The 26,568-nt window shown below is 43.8% G+C and overlaps 1 protein-coding gene and 1 pseudogene across 4 annotated transcripts in view; one reads left to right on the top strand and one right to left on the bottom strand.

Moving 5' to 3' along the window:
• TBC1D8 (TBC1 domain family member 8) overlaps positions 1 to 26,568 on the bottom strand; it is a 142,513-nt gene that overhangs the window by 53,631 nt on the left and 62,314 nt on the right. The gene's annotated exons all lie outside the window — the stretch shown is intronic.
• Positions 7,540 to 7,833, top strand: LOC109025599 (BBSome-interacting protein 1-like; annotated as a pseudogene).

The following is a 26,568-nucleotide window of genomic DNA, read 5'->3' on the forward strand; positions in this document are numbered from 1 at the left end:
ACAGAGCTGAATCATCTAGCCAGTGTGAGAGGGATATGGTGCCCAGAGCCACACACCACTTACTCAAAAGCCAGATATGGACCGGGTGCGGTGGCTCACGCCTGTAATCCCAACACTTTGGGAGGCCGAGGCGAAGGGATCACTTGAGGTCAGGAGTTTGAGACCAGCCTGGCCTACATGATAAAACCCCATCTCTACTAAACATACAAAAATTAGCCAGTCACGGTGGTGGGCCCCCCTAATCCCAGCTTCTTGGAAGGCTGGGTCAGGAGAATCTGTCGAACCTGGGAGGCAGAGATTGCAGTGAGCCGAGATCACGCCATTGCAATCCAGCCTGGGTGACAGAGCAAGACTCTGTCTCAAAAAAAAAGAAAAGCCAGGCATGCATTTTGCTCAGCCATCTTTCTCTCCGCATGTTATGTGCAGCCTTCCTCTCCCTGGAATGTAAATATAAACACCCCACACAAGAAGGTGCCAGGGGACCGGCTCTGGACTTGTGGCTGCTTTGGAGTCCATGAGAATGAAAAACATCTATCTGTAGTAGGACTGTTGTTCTGAGCGGACACTTAGGGAAGGAATAAAAAGAAGTATCTAATAGAATATTTCATAAGGAATAATGAAAGTGTAAAACAATGGTGCTTATTTTGTATTTTCTTGGGCAAGGCATTGTCCAAAGCAGTATCCTTCAGTCATCACTAAAGCCAGTGTTCTCATCAGAGCTGGGAGGGCCAGCCCAGGCTTCTCTCTGCCTGAGGTCTCTATTCATAGGCCATGACTTCCCCGGTCCCTACACCAAGAGCACTTAGTCAGTGACCCTGCCCTGCTGCCTCTCGGTCCCACCTCCCGTGTCATGCTCTCCATGGATCACAGAAGCCCAAGCAGCAACCCACTCAGGTGTAGCAGAAGCTTCCTCTGAGGTGAGGGGTCCCGGTCCTCTTGCTCTCCACTTCCTGCCGTCTGGGAGGGCTCCTGCGGTGTCACAAAACCCCTGGCCCTTCAGGCTCCCCATCCCTCTTACAATCAGGAAAGCTTATTTTAAAACAAAATCAAACCCAGCTACTCTAGGCTCCCAGCATGACTCTCTTGAAGCTTCCGACCTTTCCCTACCTGCACTGAGGCCCAGAGCGTCTGCTTGGTTCCTCAGCTGGTTATAACACACGCCATGCTGGCCCAACTTAGGGGTACATCTGGTTTACCTGCCTCTGGCTTAAGTCTCCCTGCCCTGTTCAGTGCTCCCAGGTGGCAGGTGTGTAGGTGTCAGCCACAAGAACACCCTCATCTAAATCCAGTGGGTCAGCAATGGTGTCTCTCTATCACATCACTAAGTCGGGTTCCACCCAAGCTGATAATCTTGCACAAGCACCTGGGGTAGCCCAGGGCTCTGCTTTTCCTCGGTACTTTAAGACCTTTTCTTTCTAGGTCTTTATCCTTTATTATCCATTACAATAAAACCTGTTACTCAGAATAAAGAAAAAAAAAAACAAGTGAAGAATAAGCTAAAAAGGGAGCATTTTATGGGACCTCGATCTTTTGCTATTTGTTTTCATGGACTCATTGATCCAGAAAAAGAGAGAACCAAGAGTTGCAGGAATGAAGAAGAACTAAAGCAGGGAGAAGACTCACCTTTGTGGTACTAGTCTGTTCCAGATGCTATCTCACAGATCTGTGATGAAGACTGAATGAGGAAATGGAGGCTCAAGTATTTGTCCAAAATCATATCAAATGAAGGGCAAACCAGGGCATGAAATGACTCTCTACAACTTCGAAGTACTCTAGGGTCCTTCCATAAAAAGCTATATTTGAATTATTATTATTTATTATTTTTTTGGAGATGGAGTCTCTGTCACCCAGGCTGAAGTTCAGTGGTATGATCTTGGCTCACTGTAACTCTGCCTCCCGGGTTCAAGTGATTCTCCCACCTCAGCCTCCCAAATAGCTGGGACCACAGGCGCACACCACCACGCCTGGCTAACTTTTGTATTGTTAGTAGAGATGGGGTTTCACCATGTTTGTCAGGCTGGTATCGAACTCCTGACCTCGTGATCCGCCCGCCTTGGCCTCCCAAAGTGCTGGGATTACAGGAGTGAGCCACTGCGCCCAGCCCTGCTAATTTGAATTTTTAAGTATCATTTACATCATCCTCAGGCCCAGTTCTTGCTATGGCTGGGCATTAAAAGAGATACTTTGTGCTTCCACTTACAGCGAGCTCTCTCCCTCCACTCCCATCCTCCCAAATGCATCCTTTCGGACGACCTGATAGAGGTTTTCATTTATCCTGCTATTAAGCTCACAGGGGCTAACACCGTTAACTGATACCAGCTAACCGCATGCGTCTTCCTCAACTGATAACTTTAGATAACGTGAATAAATTATCATCAAGCCCCAACACAATATATCCCTATGGAATTAAGATTTGAGACAAAGTCATCAAAAAACTAGACTTTTACTCTTTAAAAAATTCATTCTAACCTATTAGGAAGGAGCTTATCATAGAGAAAGATAATTCTAAAACAAAAACAAACCCACGCCTTAAAAGAGAAAATAAACCACACATAAAAAAAACTATCACTGAGCTATAGTAAGCTTTTGTTCCAATCTACCCTGCTCCTGAATATAAGACATAATTGGATGCTTCTCCCAGCAAAGACAATCAATATGATGAAACTTTTCCACCCTACTGGCTTCTATTTCCTACAAAAGTTGCCAAATGGCAGGGAAATTTTCCAGACTGTAATTTCCTCTGCAGAAAAGTCTTATGATGGGTCCCACAAATTCCACAAATCAATGCAAGCCAACTGCATGTCCGTGACTGCAAAAGATTAAAAGTGAAAGTCCTTTAATATATGTCACATATCACAGTTCTCAAACTACACTACAGCAGTTTTTCAAATTACATAAAGTAGCACATCTGAAAATACCTTTTTTCAAAAAAAAAATAATAGAAAACAGAATACATGCAAACTCCTAAGGATAGCTACTGATTTGTAAAATATTTGTTAGAGTTATGCACACACACATGAATATATTTCTGTCTGTAGGTCATGGCCAAAAAAAAAAAATTGAAAGCCACTGCATTATAGACATACCAGCAGTGGGAAGGGTAGAGAAGAGAAAACAAGAAAGTGAGAATGTGTCATCCATTGAAGACGCAGGATGATAAAAAGCCTACAAATTAACTCAGTACCACAGCAATGTTCTCACTGCTGCTTCTGCTGACTTTCCAAAGCCAAGACAGAGGAGAGCTGCTATTATGGCCTGAATTTTGTCTCCCCAAAATTCATGTTGAAGCCCCTGCTCCCAGTGGGAGTGTGTTTGGAGATAGCACTTTTAAGGAGGTATAAGGTTAAATAAGGTCATTAAAGCAGGGCTCTAGTTTGGCATGACTGGTGTCCTTATAAGAAGAGACACCGGGGAAGTGCACCCATGGAGAAAAGACCATGTGAGGACACAGAGAGAAGGCTGCTGTCTGCAATCCAAGGAGAGAGGAGACCTCACCAGAAACCAATCCTGCTGGCACCTTGATCCTGGACTTCCCAGTCTCCACAACTGTGAGAAATCAATGCTTGTTATTTAAGCCACTCAGTGTGTGGAGGGGGATGGAGGTGAGGTAGAGGTGGGGAGCAGCACTAGTAAACTAATGCAGCTGTCTAAAACCAAAATTTATAGCAATATTGTGGACCATCATGGAAGTACAATTAGCGAAACTACGCCTGTCTTATTAAGACCTCCAATTTTTCAAAAAAAGACTTTTTCATTTTCTAAGAAAATGAAAGTCCAGTGAATCTTAAATTTCACCCACATAAGAAGTCAAAAGTCAGAGTTATAAATGCCTCTGCAAAACTAAAATTCAGTATTAGAAACCTCAGGTAAGACCACAAAACGAACAACACTGATGACTTAGGAGTAACCAAATCCATGTTCTGAGAACAACCAGAGGTGGTCAACAGAGGACATCTTCTGGATGCCTGACATGTGTCAGGAATTTTGTTCCATATACCACACACATAACATCACTTATCTCCATAAAATACATAAAAAACAAGGTAACTGCCAGTATTTTAATTTTCTAGGTGAGAAGAGCAAAGTGAAAAAAATAACCAACCCGAAAGCCAATTCATCTGACTCGGGCCTGGCTCTGCCCATGACATCGTCATGGATGGAAGCTCCCAGGGGCTGAGTCACACTGAAACACACACACACAATATTTATTCTCTTAGGTTTTTCCCAGAGGTGTTTTCAGGAAATAAAACAAGCATCTCATTGTCTATGCCCACAGCTCCTGCATGGACACTGCCACAAAGAACTTGATCCAAGCTTGTTTTCAAAAGCAGCTGCTTCTCTCTGCACAGTAAATATCCAACTGAATCAAGTGCCTTCTCCAGCCACCTAAGTCCTAATCAACAATGAAACAGGCATTCTGTGTGTATAGTTCAGATCTGTTCCTCTGAAATGACAAGACATTTCTCTACAGGCCAAACACTAACCATCTACTGTCTAAATGCCTGGGCTAAAAGCCATATAGACTACAAAGGAGCTAGTTAAAAGTTAACTGTCATGGCAATGTCATTCCCAAATCTCACTCCACACTCACCCTGTGCAGGGTAACTCAGGATCAAAGAATTCAAGCAAAAATTACAAATGAAGGAGGGAAAGAGTTGGAACAAAAAGCCTTTGATTTTCAGAAAGCTGACATTCTTCAAGTGGATACTGTAACATCTAATCTGTAAGTCAAAAGCAGTATCTTTACAAGAACATGAAAAAGTTCAATGATCATCCCATCATCATGATTTACAAGATTTTCAGTCGGGTATATTTCTCACTATAGAGTTTAAGAAAATAAGCTTTAAATGTTTCTTTTTACAAAATTTCCTTGGCTTTTTTTGCCTTCAAGTGAAATTAAAGAGTCCTAAAAGTGAAAAACTGACAAACTTAATCTCTTCAACAGTAAAATTAAAATAGCCTTTTAATTTATAATTGAAGTGGTCATTAAAATGTCCTTGTATTAGTACCATTAGACACACTTTTCAGAAATAAAAGCAGGAATGGAAGACACAGGAAAAACATGATCTGTGATCAAATGAAAAATCAGTAAGTAGAAACAGAGTCAGAAATGACACAAAAAATAGAATCAGTAGACCAAGACATAAAACATCTATTATAAATATACTCTAAGGCAGGCACAGTGGCTCATGCCTGTAATCTCAACATTTTGAAAGGCCGAGGCAGGCAGATCACCTGATCAGGAGTTTGAGACCAGCCTGGCCAACATGGTGAAACCCAGTCTTTACTAAAAATACAAAAATTAGTTGGGTGTGGTGGCGGGTGCTGGTAGTCCCAGCTACTCAGGAGGCTGAGGCAAGAGAATTGCTTGAACCCGGGAGATGGAGGTTGCAGTGAGCCGAGATCACGCCACTGCACTCCAGCCTGGGCGAAAGAGCAAGAGTACATCTCAAAAAAATAAAATAAAATGAAATAAATATAAATATACTCCATATGTTCAAATGGTAGAAGAAGGCACAGGCCTGTTAAGAAGCCAAATGGAAGACATTTAAAAAGACCCAACTCAAACCTTTAGGAATGAAAAATATGGTATTTACATAAGATTAAATCAATATGGGGGAAAAATCAATTCTTAAAAAAATGGATAAAGTTAACTATTGGGTTATTAAAATAATTACACAGAAAAAATAACTAATTAAATAGTGTTTTGATTACACATATGTACAGACATACCTCAAAAATATTATGGGTTCAGTTCCAGACCCATGAAATTAAGGAAATATCACAATAAAGTAAGTCACACAAATGTTTTGCCTTCCCAGTGCATATAATGGCCTGGCACAGTGGCTCATGCCTGTAATCCCAGCACACTGGGAGGCTGAGGCGGGCGGATCACAAGGTCAGGAGCTTGAGACCAGCCTGGCCAACGTGGCGAAACCCCGACTCTATTAAAAATACAAAAATTAGCCAGATGTGGTGGCATGCACCTGTAATCTCAGCTACTCGAGAGGCTGAGGCAGGAGAATTTCTTGAATTCGGGAGGCAGAAGTTGCAGTGAGCGGAGATCGAGTGCCACTGCACTTCCAGCCTGGGCAACAGAGCGAGAGTATCCCCCCCCAAAAAAAAAAAAATCAAAGTTATACTGACACTATACTGTAGTCTATTAAGTGTGTGATTGCATTATTACGAATCCTCCCATCTCCTCTCTCCTGCTGTTTCTGGTGGCCTCTGACCATGTATTTGTATGGTGTTGGAGATACAGCCAGTGGCTATGGGAGGAAGGTGCTTTCTGGCTGGCAGAGTGTTTACGACTTCAGTTCTTACACCAAATGCACCTTGCTAAATCTAAACAACCAGCTGTCTATTAAAATAATGAATCCTCCTCTCTTATAAGGTAGACGTACAGCCATGACAAGGTACTATACTGGCCTTTAAGGCATTTTGTTCCAAATACTGCATGGGAAGAGTAAAATGTTCTCTCTTCGAGAGCAGTGGTAACAATCACAGATGACCAAGCTTGAAGAACACAGTTTTCACAGACTGTCGTGGGGGACGTTGAGATTAGGGACAGGCATACCTTGGAGATAGTGTGGGTTTGGTTCTAGACCACCACAATAAAGCAAGTATCACAATTAAGTGAGTCACTCACAGGTTTTTAAATTTCCCAATGCATATAAAAATTATGTTCACAGTATGCTGTTAGTCTACTAAGTGTGCGAAAGTATTACGTCTTCTAAAAAGTACCTGTCTTACCTAGAGAATACTTTATGGCTTAAAAAAACATTCATGATTATCTGAGCCTTCAGCAAGTCATAATCTTTTTGCTGCTGGAGGGTCTTGCCTTAATGTTGATGGCTGCTGACTGTCAGTGTGCTGGCTGCTGAAAGTTGGGATGGCTGTGACAATTTCTCAACATAAAATGACAATGAAGTTTCTGGCATGATTGACTCTCTCTTTCACGAAGATGCTGTTGGTAGCATTTTGCCCACAGTAAAACTTTTCAAATTTGGAGTCAATTCTCTTAAACTGCTGCTTTATGAACTAAGGTTTATGAAATACTCTAAATCCTTTGTTGTCATTTCAACAATGTGTGAAGCGTTCAACAATGTTTCAACAGCCTCTTCACCAGGAGTAGATGCCCTCTCAGGAAGCCACTTTCTTTGCTCATCAATAAGAAGCAACTCCTCATTCGTTCAAGTTTAATGAGATTGCAGCAATTCAGTCCCATCTTCAGGCTCCACTTCTAATTCCAGTTCTCTTGCTGTTTCCACCACATCTGCAGTGACTCCCTCCACTGAAGCCTTGAACCCCCGAAGCCCTCAAAGTCATCCACGAGGATTAGAATCAACTTCTTCCAAACTCCTATTAATGTTGGTATTTTGACCTCCTTCCAAGAATCACAAATGTGCCTCAGGCATCTAAAATGGCAAATCCTGACTATGACCTGCGGCAGCAGCTGAGACACCTGCGAAGGGATGCATCTTTTCTTCTGTAGGCTTGAGTCAAGAACTCTCGGTCTTCTTGGTAATACCGGGTTGGATGTCAAAAGTTGCAGAAAAAAGACCAGAACGTTCAGGAAAAAACTTAACTGTATCCAGCAATTCAGATATGGCGAAAGTGAAGTCAATGTTCCAGGAAGTTCTTCCAAAACAAAGGTAGTTGTCTCTGGAAGATGGAACCACAGTGGTGGTATGTAAACCCAAACTTTTACCCTTAAAATCTCTGACTCTGGTAAAATTAGAGAAAATGCACCAAGCAGCACAGGATACAATTCGCCAACAAGAAATGGCAGAAAAGGAACAATGGCAAATAATCCACTGGATGATACCTTAGCACTTTAGGGAACAATCTGCCTTATCTACTATTTAACAATAACTTGGCTGTATGTGGTGGCTCATGCCTGTAATCCCAGCACTTTGGGAGGCCAACGCAGGCAGATCACCTGAGGTCAGGAGTTCGAGACCAGCCTGGCCAACATGGTGAAACCCTGTCTCAACTAAAAATACAAAAATTAGCTGAGCGTGGTGGTGGGGCGCCTGTAATCCCAGATACTCAGGAGGCTGAGGCTCAAGAATCGCTTGAACCTGGGAGGCGGAGGCTGCAGTCAGCAGAGATCGCGCCACTGCACTCCAGCCTGGGCGACAAGAGCAAGACTCCGTTTCAAGAAAAAAAAAAAAAGGCCAGGCACGGTGGCTCACACCTGTAATCCCAGCACTTTGGAGGCCGAGGCGGGTGGATCACAAGAGCAGGAGTTTGGAACCAGCCTGGCCAATATGGTGAAACCCCATCTCTACTAAAAATACAAAAATTAGCTGGGCGTGGTGGCAGGCACCTGTAGTCTACTCGGGAGGCTGAGGCAGAAGAATCCCTTGAATCCGGAAGGCGGAGCTTGCAGTGACCCAAGATCACGCCACTGCACTCCAGCCTAGGCAACGGAGTGAGATTACTCTCAAAAAAAAAAAAAGGCCGGGCACAGTGGCTTACGCCTGTAATCCCAGCACTTTGGGAGGCTGAGGCGGGCGGATCACGAGGTCAGGAGATGGAGAACATCCTGGCTAACACGGTGAAACCCCGTCTCTACTAAAAATATTTTTAAAAATTAGCTGGGTGTGGTGGTGGGTGCCTATAGTCCCAGCTACTCGGGAGGCTGAGGCAGGAGAATGGTGTGAACCCGGGAGGCGGAGCTTGCAGTGAGCCGAGATCGCGCCACTGCACTCCAGCCAGGGCGACACAGCGAGACTCCGTCTCAAAAACAAATAAATAAATAAATAAATAAGCATCAGCCTTAAGGCCTGGTTATTAGGCCCTGTGGGGAGGCTAGAAATGTGATCATTCTTTAGTTAATTGTTATTGATCGGTAGGTGATATTTTCTCAGATATTAAGTAAATGTAAAGCTTTGGGTATTTGGAGAATAACTCTCTATAACACTAACCATTATTTGGTAATAGAATTTAAGAATGATGAAAGGTATTATATATTTTAGAAATTTAACTCAGGTCTAGATCAGAGTAGTAAACAATGGAGAAAAGTGTGCCTGTGTTTTTCCCCAGTTTAATTTTAAATAATTTACTATTGTACTCTCATTTTTAAAGTTTGCAGGGAAAAAAAAAGTTTTCAAGGAACACAGATTAAATTCACTAAGTTCAAATATGCATCCTTATATGATTTAAAATTTGCTGTGTGAAATTTAAAAGTGTTTTTAAAGATCTAAAATAAAGGCACTACAAATTTAAAAAATCAAAAAATAAAATGGTGCTTTCCAGAACATTTTCAATTTACTTTGCCCAGATGAATCAGAGGAATCACAATTCATCTATGCAACTATAGCCTTATGAAATGTATTTCTTAAATAATAAGACTTGAAAGTCAGAATTACTCCTTGACCCATGGGCTGCAGAATGGATGTTGTATTAGCAGGCATGAAAGCAACATTAATCTCCTTGTACATCTTCATCAAGCTCTCGGGCAACCAGGTGCATTGTCAATGAGCAGTAATACTTTGAAAGGAATCTTTTTTTTCTGAGCATTAGGTCTCAACAATAGGTATGTTAGTCTGTTTGCACTGCTATAAAGGAATACCTGAGGCTGGGTAATTTATAAAGGAAAGAGGTTTAATTGGCTCACAGTTCTGCAGGCTATATGGAAAACACTGCACCAGCATCTGCTCCTGGTGAGGCCTCGGGAAGCTTACAATCATGGCAGAAGGCAAAGGGGGAGCAGGTGTGTCAAAAGGAGGGGGGCAGGAGAGAGAGAGAAGGAGAGAGAGAGAAAAAGAGAGCACAAAAGAGAGAAGGGAGAGGCCCCAGGCTCTCTTAACCAACCAAATCTTGTGTGAACTGAGCGAGAACTCACTCATCACCAAGGGGATGGCACTAAGCCAGCAGTCCCCAAACTTTTTGGCACCAGAGACCAATTCTGTGGGAGACAATTTTTCCATGGACTATGGGGGATGGTTTTGGGATGAAACTGTTCCACCTCAGATCATCATCAGGCATTGGTTAGATTCCCATAAGGAGTACTTGACCCAGATGCCTCCCATGCACAGTTCACAATAGGGGGTCACACTCCTATGAGAGTCTAATGCCACCACTGATCTGACAGGAGGCCAAGCTCAGGCAGTAATGTGCGCTTGCCTGCCGCTCACCTCGTCCTGTGTGGTCCAGTTCCTAACAGGCCACAAATTGGTACCAAATTGGTACTAATCTGCGGCCCGTGGGCTGGGGACCTATGCACTAAGCCATTCAAGAGGGATCTGCCCCCCTGACCCAAACACTTCCCACTAGGCCCACCTCCAACGTTGGAGGTCACATTTCAATATGAGATTCGAATGGGACAAAACACCCAAATCATATCAGTGGGCTTCAGATATTCAGTAAACTATGCTATAAACAGATGTGCTGTCATGCAGGCTTTGTTGTTCCATTTATAAAGCACAGGCAGAATACATTTACCATAGTTCTTAAGGGCCCTAGGATTTTCAGAACGGTCAATGAGTACTGGCTTCAACTTGAAGTCACCAGGCATGTTAGCCCCTATCAAGAGGAGCTTTGAAGCCAGGCACTAACTTTTCCTCTCCAGCTATACAATTTCTAGATAGCATCTTCTTCCAACAGAAGGCTCTTTCATCTACATTGTTTTATTTATTTATTTATTTATTTTTTTTTTTTTTTGGAGACGGAGTCTTGCTCTGTCGCCCAGGCTGGAGTGCAGTGCCTGATCTCGGCTCACTGCAACCTCCGCCTCCCAGGTTCATGCCATTCTCCTGGCTCAGCCTCCCCAGTAGCTGGGAATGCAGGCGCCCACCACCACGCCCAGCTAATTTTTTGTATTTTTAATACAGATGGGGTTTCACCGTGTTAGCCAGGATGGTCTCGATCTCCTGACCTCGTGATCCGCCCGCCTCGGCCTCCCAAAGTGCTGGGATTTACAGGTGTGAGCCACCACACCCGGCCATCTACATTGTTTTAAAGTCAGTTGTGTAGCGTGGCAACCTTCATCAACGAGCTCTGCTGGACCTTCTGGATATTATAACTCACTGCAGCTTCTCCATCAGTACTTGCTGCTTCACCTTGTACTTTTATGTTATGGAGATGGCTGCTTTCCTTAAACCTGATTAACCAACATCTGCTAGCTTCAAACTTTTCTTCTGCAGCTTCCTCATATCTCTCAACCTTCACAGAATTTAAGAAAGTGAGAGTCTTGCATGGATTAGGCTTTGGCTAAAAGAGATGTTGTGGCTTGTTTGGTCTTCTATACAGACCACAAAAACTTTCTCCATAGAAGCAATAAGTCTGTTTTGCTTTCTTATCATTCATCTGTTCACTGGAGTAGCAATTTTAATTTCTTTCAAGAACTTTACCTTTGCATTCACAACTTTAACTGTTTGGCCCAAGAGGCCTAGCTTTCAGCCTATCTCAATTTTTGATATGCCTTTCTCATTAAGCTTAATCATTTTTAGCTTTTAATATAAAGTGAAAGACATACGACATTTTCTTTTACTTCAGCACAAGAGGCCATTGTAGAGTTATTAATTAGCCTAATTTCAGTATTTTTGTATCTCAGGAAATAGGGATGCCCAAGAAGAAGGTGGCCCAGTGGGTGGAGCAGTCAGAATACATACAACATTTATCAATTAAGTTCATCGTCTTGCATGGTTCATAGCACCCCAAAACAATTACAACAGTAACAACTAAGATCACTGATAACAGATCACCATTAACAGACATAATAATAAAGTCTGAACTACTGAAAATATTACCAAAATATGACAGAGACACAAAGTGAACACATTCCAACGCTGTTGGAAAAATAGTGCTAACAGATTTGCTCAGTTCTGGGTTACTATAAACCTTCAATTTGTAAAACATGCAGTATCTTCAAAGTACAATAAAGTGAAACACAATAAAAGGAGGTACACCTGTAGTTAAATGTATTCTAACACCCTATAGAGCTTCAAAACCTTAAAATCTCATTCAACTATTCTTAACAGCAATATTGACATTATTTAGAAATGGTGTGCGTGTACATATATTAGATAAACAGACAAACAATTATAGGAACATTGTTAGAAATCAAGATTTTCAGTATAAGAGAAGAAATATAAAATCAAAGTTAAGTTATAACTATGTAGTTTTACAGTTGAATTGGAAAAGTCAGTATGAACTCATTATTTATTTTTCTTTATCATCACACACACTTTTTAGGTTCACACTTACTTGAAAAGCCTTAGAGGCAATGACAACCCAGTAACAATGAGCACCCCTACAGCCTAAACTGTGGTCCCTAAATACCATTAAATATGCATCATATATCAGTTAAATACTCATTAAAAAAGGAGCCATGGCTACTTGAGGAATGACTGATTCCAAATAAAAGGTAGGAAAGGTACAAGATGAGCATTTCACAGCTTGTTGGCCAGGAAGCCAGGAAGCACTTGAGACAAATGTTACAGTTTAGTCATAGAAGTCGGCCAGGCTCAGTGGCTCACACCTGTAATCCCAGCACTTTGGGAGGCCAAGGTGGGCAGATCACCTGAGGTCAGGAGTTTGAGACCAGCCTGGCCAACAGGGTGAAATCCCATCTCTACTAAAAATACAAAAAATTAGCCAGGCATGGTGGCACGCACCTGTAGTCCTAGCTACTGGGGAGGCTGAGGCACAAGAATTCCTTGAACCTGGGAGGTTCAGTGAGCCAAGATTGCACCACTGCACTCCAGCCTAGGCGACAGAGTGAGACTCCATCTCAAAAAAAAAAAAAAATGTCATAGAAGTCACAGGAAGGGTGATATAGTTAGACTTTGTGTCCCCACTCAAATCTCATCTTGAATTGTAATTCCCATAATTCCCACGTGTCAAGGGAGAGACCAGGTGGAGGTAATTGAATCATGAGGGCAGTTTCCCACATGCTGTTCTCATGATGGTGAGTTCTCACAAAATGGTCTTATAAGGGGCTCTTCCCTCTTTGCTCAGCACTTCTCCTTCCTGCTGCCTTGTGAAGAAAGTGCCTTGCTTCTCCTTTGCACCTTCTACCATGATTGTAAGTTTCCTGAGGCCTCCCCAGACATGCTGAACTGTGAGTCAATTAAACCTCTTTCCTTTATAAATTGTCCAGTCTCAGGCAGTTCTTTATAGCAGTATAAAATGGACTACAAATGGGCTCTAATGGGCAGAAGATGGTTCAATCTACATACCAAAAAAATCCAGCAATTAATTGAAACACAGTGAATATATTTTTAAACTCCTGGCTTGTAGTGTTCACTGTATAATTCTTTCAACGTTTCTGTATGTTTGAAAATTTTCATAATGAAATGCTAGGAGCAGGGATTCTTAACTTTAAAATGATACTAAAAAGGGGAGAAGGGAGAGAGAAAAAGAAAAGGAAGCTAAAACAGAAAAATAATAATTCACTTGTCATCACTGCAGATGACCAGGGCACCAACTCCTTACATTAACAGTAGGCAACTACAGAGCAAAAGGAGGCATTTTACCCCATGTTTTCTAAATATATTATGTCTCAGGGTGACCAAATAGCACTAGTTGAAGAGACAAAGTTCTTCTTTACAGATAACTCAAGCTGACAGTTGTAAAAGGAATGATCAAATTAGAAAACCACCATTTCATGACCCATAGAGAAAAAGTGAATTCAGGCAATGATCATAACGGAAAAAAACCTTTGACGAAAGCTTAATGGGGGAGAATGCAATGGAAGCTGTCACCTGAACTCATGAACTAATCTTAGCATCAATAGGAGTGAGACATCCAGATGATACGTGCCTCCTGAGAGAACGCAAAATAAAATACATGGCGCACCTATCGAGTATTCTTCCTAAAAACAGCTGAACCTACATTCAATTAAACCTTTATCAGTAACTCCCAGTTTCCAGGAAACATGAAGAAAAGTGCACTAAGTTAAATGATGCCCTGAGGGAGAAAACAGACTGTGCAGCCAGCAGGATATTCCACATAAAAATTGGCCCAACTTCTTCAACAGGTCAGTGGCATGAAAAGAGGGATGGGGAGGAAGAGGGCTGAAACTGTGAAACTGCCTTTGCAAAAATTATAACTGAGAAATTATGAAAGAGATCTGCTCTAACCAATCCTTATCTTGCCTTTAACCTTCAAACTGCCCTTAGTCATTCCTGGGCTTGGGCCAACCTAACTTTGGAAGACATTTAGGTGATAGTATAAATGATGTATTAGTCTGTTCCCACATTGCTATAAAGAAATACCCGAGACTCACGGTTCTGCAGAAGCATGGCAACTTCTGCTTCTGGGGAGCCTCAGGAAGCTTCCAATCATGCTGGAAGGCAAAGGGGGACATTTCACATGGTGGGAGCAGGAGCAAGAGAGAGGGGGGAGGTGCTACATACTTTTTATTTTTATTTTTATTTTTTTGAGACAGAGTCTCGCTCTGTCGCCCAGACTGGAGTGCAGTGGCATGATCTCGGCTCACTGCAACCTCTGCCTCCCGGGTTCATGCCATTCTCCTGCCTCAGCCTCCCGGGTAGCTGGGACTACAGGTGCCCACCACCACGCCCAGCTAATTTTTTGCATTTTTAGTAGAGACGGGGTTTCACTGTGTTAGCCAGGATGGTCTTGATCTCCTGACCTCGTGATCGACCCGCCTCGGCCTCCCAAAGTGCCAGGCTGGAGTGCAGTGGCATGATCTTGGCTCACTGCAACCTCCGCCTCCCGGGTTCACACCATTCTCCTGCCTCAGCCTCCCGGGTAGCTGGGACTACAGGTGCCCAGCACCACGTCCAGCTAATTTTTTGTATTTTTAGTAGAGACGGGGTTTCACTGTGTTAGCTAGGATGGTCTTGATCTCCTCACCTCATGATCCACCCGCCTCAGCCTCCCAAAGTGCTGGGATTACAGGCATGAGCCACCGGCCGGTGCTACATCCTTTTAAACAACGAGATCTCGTAAGAATTCACTCACTATCTATCCTGAGGACAGTATCAAGGGGATGGTGCTAAGCCATTCAAGAGAAATCTACCCCCATGATCCAATCACCTCCCACCAGGCCCCATCTCCAACACTGGACATTACATTTCAATATGAGATTTGGTTAGGAACACAGATCCAAACCATATCAAATGATAATAGCCCTTCCCCAAAACTAAAGCACCCTTGAAAAGCTAATGAAAGACCACCAGGTTAGGAGGATGAGGGGAGCTTGAATTCTGCTAAGGTGTAGACTTAAACAATTACCAGCCTTTATTCCTGGAGGTCACAAGATTGGCAACTTCCCCAATTACTCCTGCAGATAACAACACTCTTACGGAACCTATAATTGGCCTTTTGAGATGTCTGTTCAGATTTTTGCATTTCTGATCACAAATGGCTCCACCCGGACCCACCAACTGGCCCGGTCATCCCCCACAGAAGTGGGCTCAGCACACACAAAGACCATTTCCCACACTGCTAAGATTGTATCCCCAACCAACGAGCAGCTTCCATTCCCTGGCCCACCACACTATCCTTGAAAAACCCTAGCCTCTGAATTTTCAGGGAGACTGATTTGAGTAACACAACTCCAGTTTTCCGTTGAGACAGCTCTGTACATGTTAAACTCTTTCTCTATTGCAATTCCCATCTTGAGAAATTGGTTCTAAATGGGCAGTGGGCAAAATGAATACACTGGACAGTCACAGTTTTCTTGACTCAAAGAGACTTTAGAAACACAACCAAATGGGTGTGCAGTTCTAGTTAGCTATGGATTAAAACCCAGATCTATGAAGATTCCTGAAGCAAGCAGGAAGCCTAAGAATGGACTGAGTCTAGGGACACCAAGGAATCAAAGTTAACTTTATCGGTTTAGTGAGGGCATTACAGTGATAAGACTGGCCATATTTTTCAGAGATGTTTCCTAAAATACGTAGGAGTGAAATATTATAATTTCTAGAATTTGCTTTAAAATGCTTTGGGGTAGGGGAAGGGCTTACAGAGGAAGAAATAACTCAAGAAGGGCAAAACTTCAGTCCTCACGCATGTACACAATGAGGTTTCTGCAGGTTTCCTCACACTCTCCTCCCTACTTTGGGACATGTTTGAAAATCTTCATAACAAAAAAAAAAAAAAAAAAGGAAAAAGAAAAACCTTTCTTGGCCAAAAAAAAAAAAAAAGGCAACAAATATGGATAACTAACTCCTACCTATGAGGAAAATATAATCAGAAGTGAAAATGTGGGGCAAGAAAACGGGCAGAAGTGCTTACTCCCTGAATTTCCTTATTATTTTTTTGATCAGGATCACTACCAGCTCCAGGCAATTCAGATATACAAGGCTCTAGCATACGTCACAGAAGTCAGTGAAAGGCAACCCTGAAGTGGGCCCCCGGGGACCTCATGGAATGGGAGAGACCAGAGTAGGCAGGCAGACACACCCACTGGGGTCAGACCAGCAAAACTGGCCAAGAAGGAGGGCTCCACGCAGCACAAAGTCATGGTGCCTCCGTGCTCATTCCCAGTGTTATTTTTTTATCATTAAGGAATCATTTAATAAAAAGTCATTTGCCAGTCATCTCCTTTTGAAACCCACAGCCCCAGTCAATGTCTCTTCATCTACTAAAAATGAAAGGGATTAAACTAGACGCCTGCTAAGATCCTCTCCAGACGGTTTCCTTGTTAATCAAGTCCTGCTCTATGCAGAAGTTACCAACTGGTTCTGTAACCTATAAGACACTAGAGAAAAGTCTGATTCCAGGCTTAAAAATTGGTTTTTTGTTTTGGAGGGTTTTATTCATGTATTTATTTAAAGACACGGTTTCATCTGTCACTCAGGCTGGAGTGCCATCATAGCTCACCGCAGCCTTGAACTCTCAGGCTCGAGCAATCCTCCCGCCTTAGCCTCTTGAGTAGTTAGGACTACAGGTGCGCTACACCACGCCCGGCTGATTTTTTTTTTTTTCTGTAGAAACAGGGTCTTGCTATGCCACCCAAATTGGTCTGAAACTCTTGGCCTCAAGTGATCCTTCCGCCTCAGCCTCTCAAAGTGCTGGAATTAAAGGCGTTTGAGTCACTGGGTCCAGTCTGGTTTTTTTTTTTTTTTTTTTTTTTTTTTTTTTTTTTTTTTGAGACGGAGTCTTGCTCTGTCGCCCAGGCTGGAGTGCAGTGGTGTGATCTTGGCTCACCCGCCTCCCGGGTTCACACCATTCTCCTGCCTCAGCCTCCTGAGTAGCTGGGACTACAGGCGCCCGCCACCACGCCTGGCTAATTTTTTATATTTTTAGTAGAGACGGGGTTTCACCGTGTTAGCTAGGATGGTCTCGATCTCCTGACCTCATGATCCGCCTGCCTAGGCCTCCCAAAGTGCTGGGATTACAGGTGTGAGCCACCGCACCCAGCCCCAACCAGGTCCACTCTTAAGAATAGTTTTTAACATCACTTTTGATATCAGCATTTACTAGATCTACAAGTTAGACTCAGTATGTCCCTGCTTTTTAAATAACTATAAACAACAACCCTAAGGGAAGAATGCCTTGGATGAGTGTAATTATTTGAGCGTAAGCAAAATGACTTTATTTAAAACAGTAAAAGCCTGGTGACAGTAACTCCATAATAGAAAAGAAACGTGAACCGCAGCACCCCGAGCGTGACCGAAAACAAGTGTAACAACTCGCATCGCCTGACCTCAGCGTGGGGACCCAGAGAAAAGCACTGTCTTCCCTCCCACTGGGTTGCTTCCCAGACTTTCCTTGAAGCACCCAGGGTGTTCTGTTCTTGAAAAAAAGATGGGGTTGGCACTTCCTTCGCTACCCTGGTACAAAGTTCACAGAGATGCTAATCTGATCCACCCTGGAACATTTCCTCCCTCAATAAAATTCTCTCTCCAAAGACAAAGCAAACAGTGATGCAGACTGCAAGAAAACCAAGATGCCACCCGTGGTCAAGGGCAGGGATAAGAGAGTGTGCGTCAGAAAGAACGCTCTGAAAGAACATTCTGTCAGGGATAGCACCTGACACACCCGCGGTGTTACCAATGCCTGAAGCAGCCCTGGCAAGTCCCCGAGCTCCCTGTGGCTTGCTCCTTCCCTCTCCAGAACCAAAGCATCACACTTCCCAATATAATATTGAGAGGAACAAATAAAGAAAGTATGGGAAAGGGAAGGATTGTTTAAACTGGAAAGCCCAATTCTTGTACTCTCAATTTTTTTTTTTTTTTTTTTTTGGAGACAGGGTCTTGCTCTGTTGCCCAGGCAGGAGTACAGTAGCACAATCCCAGCTCACTGCAGTCTCAACTTTCCAGATCCCGTCCCACCTCAGCCTCCTGAGCAGCTGGCACCACAGGAGCACTACCAGGCCCAGCTAATTTTTAAAATTTTGTTGTAGAGATGGGGTCTCACTGTGTTGCCCAGGCTGGTCTTGAATTCCCAGCCTGAAGCAACCCTCCCACCTCAGCCTCCCAAAGTACTGGGATTATGGGAGCAAGCCACTGTGTCCAGCTATTCTCAATTTTTTAAAACGTATGCCACATTTTGACTTATGAAAATATCACAAACTTCTTTAACGATCTTTAACATTTCAAAAGGATGTTTTTTCCATTTTCCAAATCTAAACTATTAAGTAAGCTTTTTCAAACTACACACATACTCCCTCCCAAGATGTGACAGTGCCCCTGCCCACCAGGTAAGCTCCTGCTCTGCTGGCACCCCTGCACCCCACAATGCCCAGGTAAGGTGGTCTCCTGACCCTCCCCTGCTACAACGTGGCACTTTCCTTTCTTTCTGTTTTCCTGCTCCCCGTTTCACTCAAGACCATGGGACAGACCTTACTGGCTACATAAAAACCTTGCACTTAAGCTACCATAAACAGAGCCAACAAACTACTGGAGCAGCCCAGAGTCCAAACTTGGATCTGCAAAGCAGTGAGTGTTATTAAAAAGCCATCTGTACAAAGGTTTGACAAGTTTTTCATGAAAGGCAACCCTGAAGTGGGCCCCCTGGGACCCTCCCCATGCTCTTGGGAGGACCCCCACCCTGGCTGCCTCAAAGTAAGGCAATCAGGAAGTCCTCTTCCAGTAACCGGAGGAGACAGTCTACCTCATGCCTCAATTAATCTACAGGAAAAGGGGTCCAATTATTGCATAATCAATTCAATTCTTAGAATGATCTAGGCAGATAATTCAAAGTCCTGCAGTTCTTGCCTGTATTTTCTTTCTGCTTCCTGAAAACTGGGCAAGAACAATGCACTCAATGCACAGGGCCATGGTAAAAAATAAAATGTGTACCCAGGTGTGCTGGCTCATGCCTGCAATCCCAGCACTTTGGGAGGCTGGGGCAGGTGGATCATTTGAGGTCAGAAGTTCGAGACCAGCCTGACCAACATGATGAAACTCTGTCTCTACTAAAAATACAAAAATTAGCCAGGCATGGTGGCAGGCGCCGGTAATCCCAGCTACTCAGGAAGCTGAGGCAAGAGAATCGCTCAAGCCTGGGAGGCGGAGGTTGCAGTGAACCAGTATCACACCATTGCACTCTAGCCTGGGCAACAGAGTGAGACTCCGTCTCAAAAAACAAAAAAGAATAAAATATATGTGTGAATAATGCAGTTGGTAACCTTGGGAATTACCTACCAAAAAGAACATGAGACATCGACATCTCACATAGGAACATGATAGGTAACTCTCAGCCTACAACAGCCTGGACTTTCCAAGCACAGGACAGAGTCATGACTAAGACCATCAGATACATAGAAATGGCAATGAAGTCTCCTTGTTCATCCAGAGACCCAGAGGGCTCTGCACAAGATAGGCATCAATTCAGCCAAAAACCGGCCCTCCTGCAGGCTGGGCACCCTGGCTCTCCCAGCATTCCTGCTCCCCATGACCTGACTAGGAATTAGCTCCTAGGATTTTGCTCTCCTGGTTCCACACATCACGTCCTTGTTTCGACTTATGCCCAATCATTCAGAGATATGATTTCAAAAAGAAAGCCGACTTACAATGGAATATCATTCAGCTGTAAAAACAAAGGACTTTCTGACACCCACTGCAACATGCGGGACACTTGAAAATAGGATGCTGACTGTAATAAGCGCTCACCAAAAGACCAACACTGCTCGAGCCCACTAACACGAGGTGCCCGAGTAGGCAAATTCCTAGAGACAGAACGTGGATCCCATCTGGGTTGCCTGGGACTTGGGGAGAGGAGAGTGAGGAGTGAGTCTTTAACAGGTAGAGTTTCAGTTTGGGAAGATGAAAAAAGTTCTGGAGATGGATGGTGGTGATGGTTGTACCATTCTGCGAATGTACTTCATGCCACCGACCTGTACACTTAAAAATGGTTAAGACGGTCAATTTTATGTTATATATATTTTACAACAATACAAACATTTGTTTTTTAAAGAAATTAAGAAACATCCCTGTTTTTCAGGTTCTTCCGTTGCATGTCGGTGGTGAGCAGGCCCATGCCTTCCTGGAATATCCCTGGCCTGGCTCGGCAGAAAGCGCCCAAGGAGTTTCATCTGTAACTGCGTGCCTTACCTTCACTCTCTTTATATACGGAAGTCTTAACTGCTGAGACTCCTCTCCTTCTCTCCCATACTTCCCCACTTATTCACCCACTCATGGTTTACTGAGCATTGATGACACGTCAAGCTCTGTCCTAGGCATCAGAAGGTCACAAGTATGACTCTCAGAGAACTTTTACTTCCATGAAGTAAAAGGCAGACAAAAATCAAGTCAAAGGAGAGTTGGTGACAAGTGAGTGCCGGGATGGAGGACGCAGGTGACAGGGAGTCAGGGGAGGTGACATCTCAGCTGTCACCCAAATCACACCACCCACAACCTCCCAAACAACTCACAACCACTCTCTCCTAGGATGTCTCCACCCACTGAAGCCAGTAATCTTTATAAAGCCTTGGGATTCTCTGGTCCATGTTAAGTTAAAAATAATAGCAATTCATTTCTCCTTCCAAACACAGTCAGCCATAGATATCTTCTGCCAAATAATAACATAGTTCACCCATGAAGTTATCTACCTATCTCTACTTAGAAAAAAAGGAAAAAAACTTAACCTCAAAGGCCCTCCTATGTCTCCCCTTCCTGCTGTGCATGCAGCCAAACTCAAGTGAAGAGATAAACCATTCGTGCAGGCCACTCTTCCTGTTCCCACCTTGTCCTGGGGCTGCCCAGGCCCTTCCTACACTTCTTGTTTGGGCTTTATCTGAGACTTGAAACCCTGGGCAGGGGCCTTTGCTCAATGCTCAAGACACAATAAAATATTAACTATGGTGAGTCAATAACACAGTGCAAGATGCCCAAGGCACTCCCAGAAGAGGCCTAAGGATCTAAATTGATACCCTGGGTCCATGACAGAAATACACTCAACAATTCTCTCTTCCTTAACCCAAGAAAAGTGCACTGAAAGAACAAATTCTTACTCAAGGGATGTTCTGTGGGCAAGAAGGCAGCAGAAAGTGATGCATCTACAGACCTGGCCCAGGTCAGGCCTGAGGCAGAAACTGCACCCAGTGGGAACTAAAGGAAGCTGATCTCGGCTCAACAGAAAGAGGGTCTAGGAGTTAACCTGCTCAGGACTCCCGCACTGCTGGAAGGGGAGGACCCAGGGAAGCTGGCACAAACGTCATGGCAGGCAATTTGGCAATAAACACAAAATGCATTAGGAACACACATCCCGCCGGGTGCAGTGGCTCACGCCTGTAATCCCAGCACTTTGGGAGGCAAAGGTGGGAGGATCACCTGAGGTCAGAAGTTCAAGGCCAGCCTGGCCAACATGGCGAAAACCCGTCTCCACTAAAAATCAAAAAATTTGCCAGGCACAGTGATGCGTGCACGTGTAATCCCAGCTATTCAGGAGGCTGAGGCAGGAGAACTGCTTGAACCCGGGAGGTGGAGGTTGCAGTAAGCCGAGATCGCATGACCGCACCCTAGCCTGGACAACAAAGTGAGACTCTGTCTCAAAAAAAACAAACACACATCCCTTCCATGCAGCCGTTCCTCAGGATGTGCTCTGCAAGGATGCTTTTCTCTAGGGCCTCCCTAGCCCTCTGCCCACCTGCACCTGTTATTCATGTTGCTATCTGCCTTCCCCCAGGTCCTGAAAAGCTAGGTGCAGGGAGACTGCCCCTCACACACACAGCGCAGAATCCCCGACATCAAGCGTGTGTCTGGTACACGGCAGGCAACAAACATTTCAAATAAATGGACTTTAGGGATTGTGAAGTGTCCTGAAAAGTTGACATGAATGGGTATTCACTATTTTTTTTTTTTTTTTTTTGAGACAGAGTCTCGCTCAGTCACCCAGGCTGGAGTGCAGTGGCTCGATCTCCGCTCACTGCAAGCTCCGCCTCCTGGGTTCACGCCATTCTCCTGCCTCAGCCACCTGAGTAGCTGGGACTACAGGCACCTGCCACCAGGCCCAGCTAATTTTTTTGTATTTTTTTAGTAGAGTCGGGGTTTCACCATGTTAGCCAGGATGGTCGCGATCTCCTGAACTCGTGATCTGCCCACCTCAGCCTCCCAAAGTGCGGGGATTACAGGTGTGAGCCACCGCGCCCAGCCAGGGTATTCACTATTAAACTATAACAGTTTAAACGCTTTTAAACTATTAAAAAATCCAGGCCAATTAAGTATCCAATAAAGGATTGGATGAGTAAATTGAGCTACAGCCACAGAGTTGAATGCTGTGTGGCCATTAAGAACATGGTATGGCTGTGGTTACAAAGGGCATGGATTCAGGAACAGAACAGAAATGTGGGCAACTCCCCACCCTGACAACTCCCCAGAAGCCAACCTAGGGGGGAGAAAAAAAATACTCATATCAAAAGCTCCAAATCTGCAAGAAATGTGAAAAAGAGGATCCTACTCTCTCACCCACCACATCTCGTCTAGTGAGATGCCAGTCCTCCTTGCCCTGTTCCCATAACACGAGTTAAAGTCACACTACGTTAGCGCCAATATAACGTCCAGGATAACGATGCCCAAGCATGAGCAAGACAAGGAGAAACAGCACTGCAAACAAGCAAACACTCGACTGCAAAAGAAAATGAATGGATGAGAACACAAGGTTCCAAAGAAGAGATTCTGTGCTAGAAGAGAATGGAACACTCAAGGAAGAAAAGAAAATTCTCACGAATGCTTCATGTTCCCAAACAACTGAAGAACACGGGTTCAATAAAACAAGCGCTCACAGATGAGCTAATGGGTAACAGATTAAAAGGATGTTGGAAATCTAACAAAATGAAATGAGGATCAAAACAACTTGACAACAGGCCGGGCGCGGCGGCTCACGCCTGTAACCCCAGCACTTTGGGAGGCTGAGGCAGGTGGATCACGAGGTCAGGAGATCGAGACCATCCTGGCTAATAGGGTGAAACCTCGTCTCTACTAAAAATACAAAAAAATAAGCTGGGCGTGGTGGCGGGTGCCTGTAGTTCCAAATACTTGGGAGGCTGAGGCAGGAGAATGGCATGAACCTGGGAGGCAGAGGTTTCAGTGAGCTGGGATTGTACCACTGCACTCTAGCCTGTGCAACAGAGCGAGACTCTGTCTCAAAAAAAAAAAAAAAACTTGACAACAAAATTAGTAGATAAGTTAAAAGCAGCAAGGTATAGAATATACTGCTGCAAACCAAATTATTAACTCAAAAGAGTTATGAGCTGAATGGAGAACACAGATGAAAAAGATAACAAAAAACAGAAATGAAAAGCAGATAACAGCTATCCAACATAAAGTATCCTTGAAGTGGAAAAGTTAAATGAAATGTAAAATGCATCAAAAATATAATACATACACAGAATGATGCAAGAAAATTTCCTAAAGTGATTAAAGAAACCAATATGCAGACTGCAACAGTATACTATGTTCCAAAAAATGTAACACACTATGCTCACAGTAGTTACAGATGCTAATCAAGTTACTAAACTTCAATGATAAAGACAGAGTTGTGTGCACAAAAAAAACTCATCATATGCAAAGCAAAAAAAAAAAAAACAATCGGTGCTGCCTGAGATTTCTCCTATTGGCCTATCAAATACAGGAAGGCCCTAGAACAAAAGCCACCAACCTCTAGACAAGGATGTCCAATCTTTTGGCTTCCCTAGGCCACATTGGAAGAAGAAGAGTTATTTTGGGCCACACATAAAATACACTAACATTAACAATAGCTGATAAGCTTAAAAAAAAAAATCGCAAAAAAATTTCTTTTTTTCTTTTTTCTTGACATGGAGTCTGACTCTGTTGTGCAGGCTAGAGTGTAATGGCATGATCTCGGCTCACTACAACCTCCCTCCTGGGCTCAAGCGATTCTCCTGCCTCAGCTTCCTGATTAGCTGAGATTACAGGCACCCACAACCACTCCTGGCTAATTTCTGTACTTTTAGTAGAGACGGGGTTTCCCCATGTTGGCCAAGTTGGTCTTGAACTCCTGACCTCAGGTGATCCGCCCGCCTCAGCCTCCCAAAGTGCTGGGATTACAGGAGTGAGCCACCACGCCCGGCTGAATTTCATCACGTTTTAAGAAAGTTTACTAATTTGTATTGGGCTGCATTCAAAGCCCTCCTGGGCCGCATGCAACCAGCAGGCCGCAGGTTGGACAAGCTTGCTCTAGAGCATAGCCTCAAACTATCACCCAGCCAAAGTGTCACTCAAGTCCAGAAACAAGGGCAAACACTGGCAAATGGGAAAAAAACATGCAGAAAATAGGACACTGACATTATTGAGGGAAGAAAACAGGAGTCCAGCCAAATAAGAGATAAAATATTCTGGATTGGGGCCGGTTGCAGTGGCTCACACCTGTAATCCCAGCACTCTGGGAGGCCAAGGCAGGCAGATCACCTGAGGTCAGGAGTTTCAGACCAGCCTGACCAATAGGTAAAAAAAAAACCCTGTCTCTACTAAAAATACAAAATATTAGCCGAGCGTGGTGGCACATGCTTGCAATCCCAGCTACTTGGGAGGCTGAGGCAGGAGAATCACTGAACCCAAGAGGTGGAGGTTGCAGTGAGCTGAGATTACAGCATTGCACTCCAGCCTGGGCAACAAAAGCAAGACTCTGTCTCAAAAAAAAAAAAAAAAAAAAAAAAGAAAAATTCCGGATTGGGAAATCTATACCTGAGTAAAAGCATTAAATCAATGTATAAGTGAGAACTGAGCTAAACAATAAAGGTTACATGACAGAATGGAAAGTACAATGTAAAACTAATAATAAAACTTTTTTAAATGAGAGATTGGGAAAGCAGGGAGGAGAATAAGAATGCTGGCACCCTTGACTCAGAGGGTGGGGAGCCAGTGAACACTATCAGACTTCAAACATTGTTTTTCAAAAGCCACAATTCTAACCTTTTAATGCTTTCAAAAATCTCTTCCCTTAACCTTACTTGAACCTTTTAGAAAATAATCTCTCTTATACTAAAGAAACATTTATTTGAAGTTTAACATTTCTTTGGTTTCATTTCAGTTTATTTCCTTTTATTGAAATCAAGTAAGTGTAATACTTTTGTTATAAAACCACTGACACACACGTTGCATTTTTATAAAAGTCCTTCTGACCATCTTCTCAACTATCCCTGTGTGTCTAAATGTCTTAGAAAGTTATCTGGGCTGATGCTCACCTCATGAAACTAGAGGTTACTTTGGGTGGCTGGGATTTGGGGAGATAGATACCTTCTTTGTATTTTTCAGTTAGCTGATCTGACACACACTCTCTCTTTCTTTTCTTTTTTTTTTCTTTTGAGACAGAATCTCACTCTGTCGCCCAGGCTGGAGCGCAGTGGCATAATCTTGGCTCACTACAACCTCCTCCTCACCGCAATTCTCCTGCCTCAGCCTCCCGAGTAGCTGGGATTATAGGCACCCACCAACATGCCCGGCTAATTTTTGTATTTTTAGTAGAGACGGGGTTTCACCATCTTGGCCAGACTGGTCTTGAACTCCTGACCTCGTGATCTACCCGCCTGGGCCTCTCAAAGTGTTGGGATTACAGGCGTGAGCCACCACACCCAGCCTCTCTTTTTTAAGAAACGGGCTCTCCCTCTATCACTCAGGCTGGAGCGCAGTGGCACCATCATAGCTCACTGCAGCCTTGAACTCGGGTTCAAGTGATCCTCAGCCTTCCTAGTAATTGAGACTACAGGTACACACCACCACGCCCAGCTAATTTTTAAATTTTTTGCAGAGATGCGTGTCTCACTTTGTCACCCAGGCTGGCCTTGAACTCCTGGCTTCCAGTGATTCTCCCTCCTCAGCCTCCCAAAGTGCTGTGATTACAGGCATGAGCCACCATTCCCAGCCTGATTTCTTTCTACCGAGCATGCATCATCTTTGTCATTTTATGCAAATACAGAATGATCTGTCTTAATTAAAAAACAAAACAAACTGAAAAAAAAAATGCCAAGATGTTAACAGTGATTAGTATTGGATCCATGGGATATGAATGTGAATTCTCTTCACACTTCCTGTATTTTCGAGGAAAAAGAATTCCAATGTTGGTCAGGCGTGGTGGCTCATGCCTGTAATCCCAGCAACTCTGGAAGGCCAAGGCAGGCTGATCACTGAAGGCCAGGAGTTCAAGACCACCACCCTGGCCAACATAGTGAGACTCCATCTC

The sequence above is a fragment of the Gorilla gorilla genome, chromosome 12 (genome assembly GCF_029281585.2).
Source record: "Gorilla gorilla gorilla isolate KB3781 chromosome 12, NHGRI_mGorGor1-v2.1_pri, whole genome shotgun sequence".
Taxonomy (NCBI): Eukaryota; Metazoa; Chordata; class Mammalia; order Primates; family Hominidae; genus Gorilla; species Gorilla gorilla.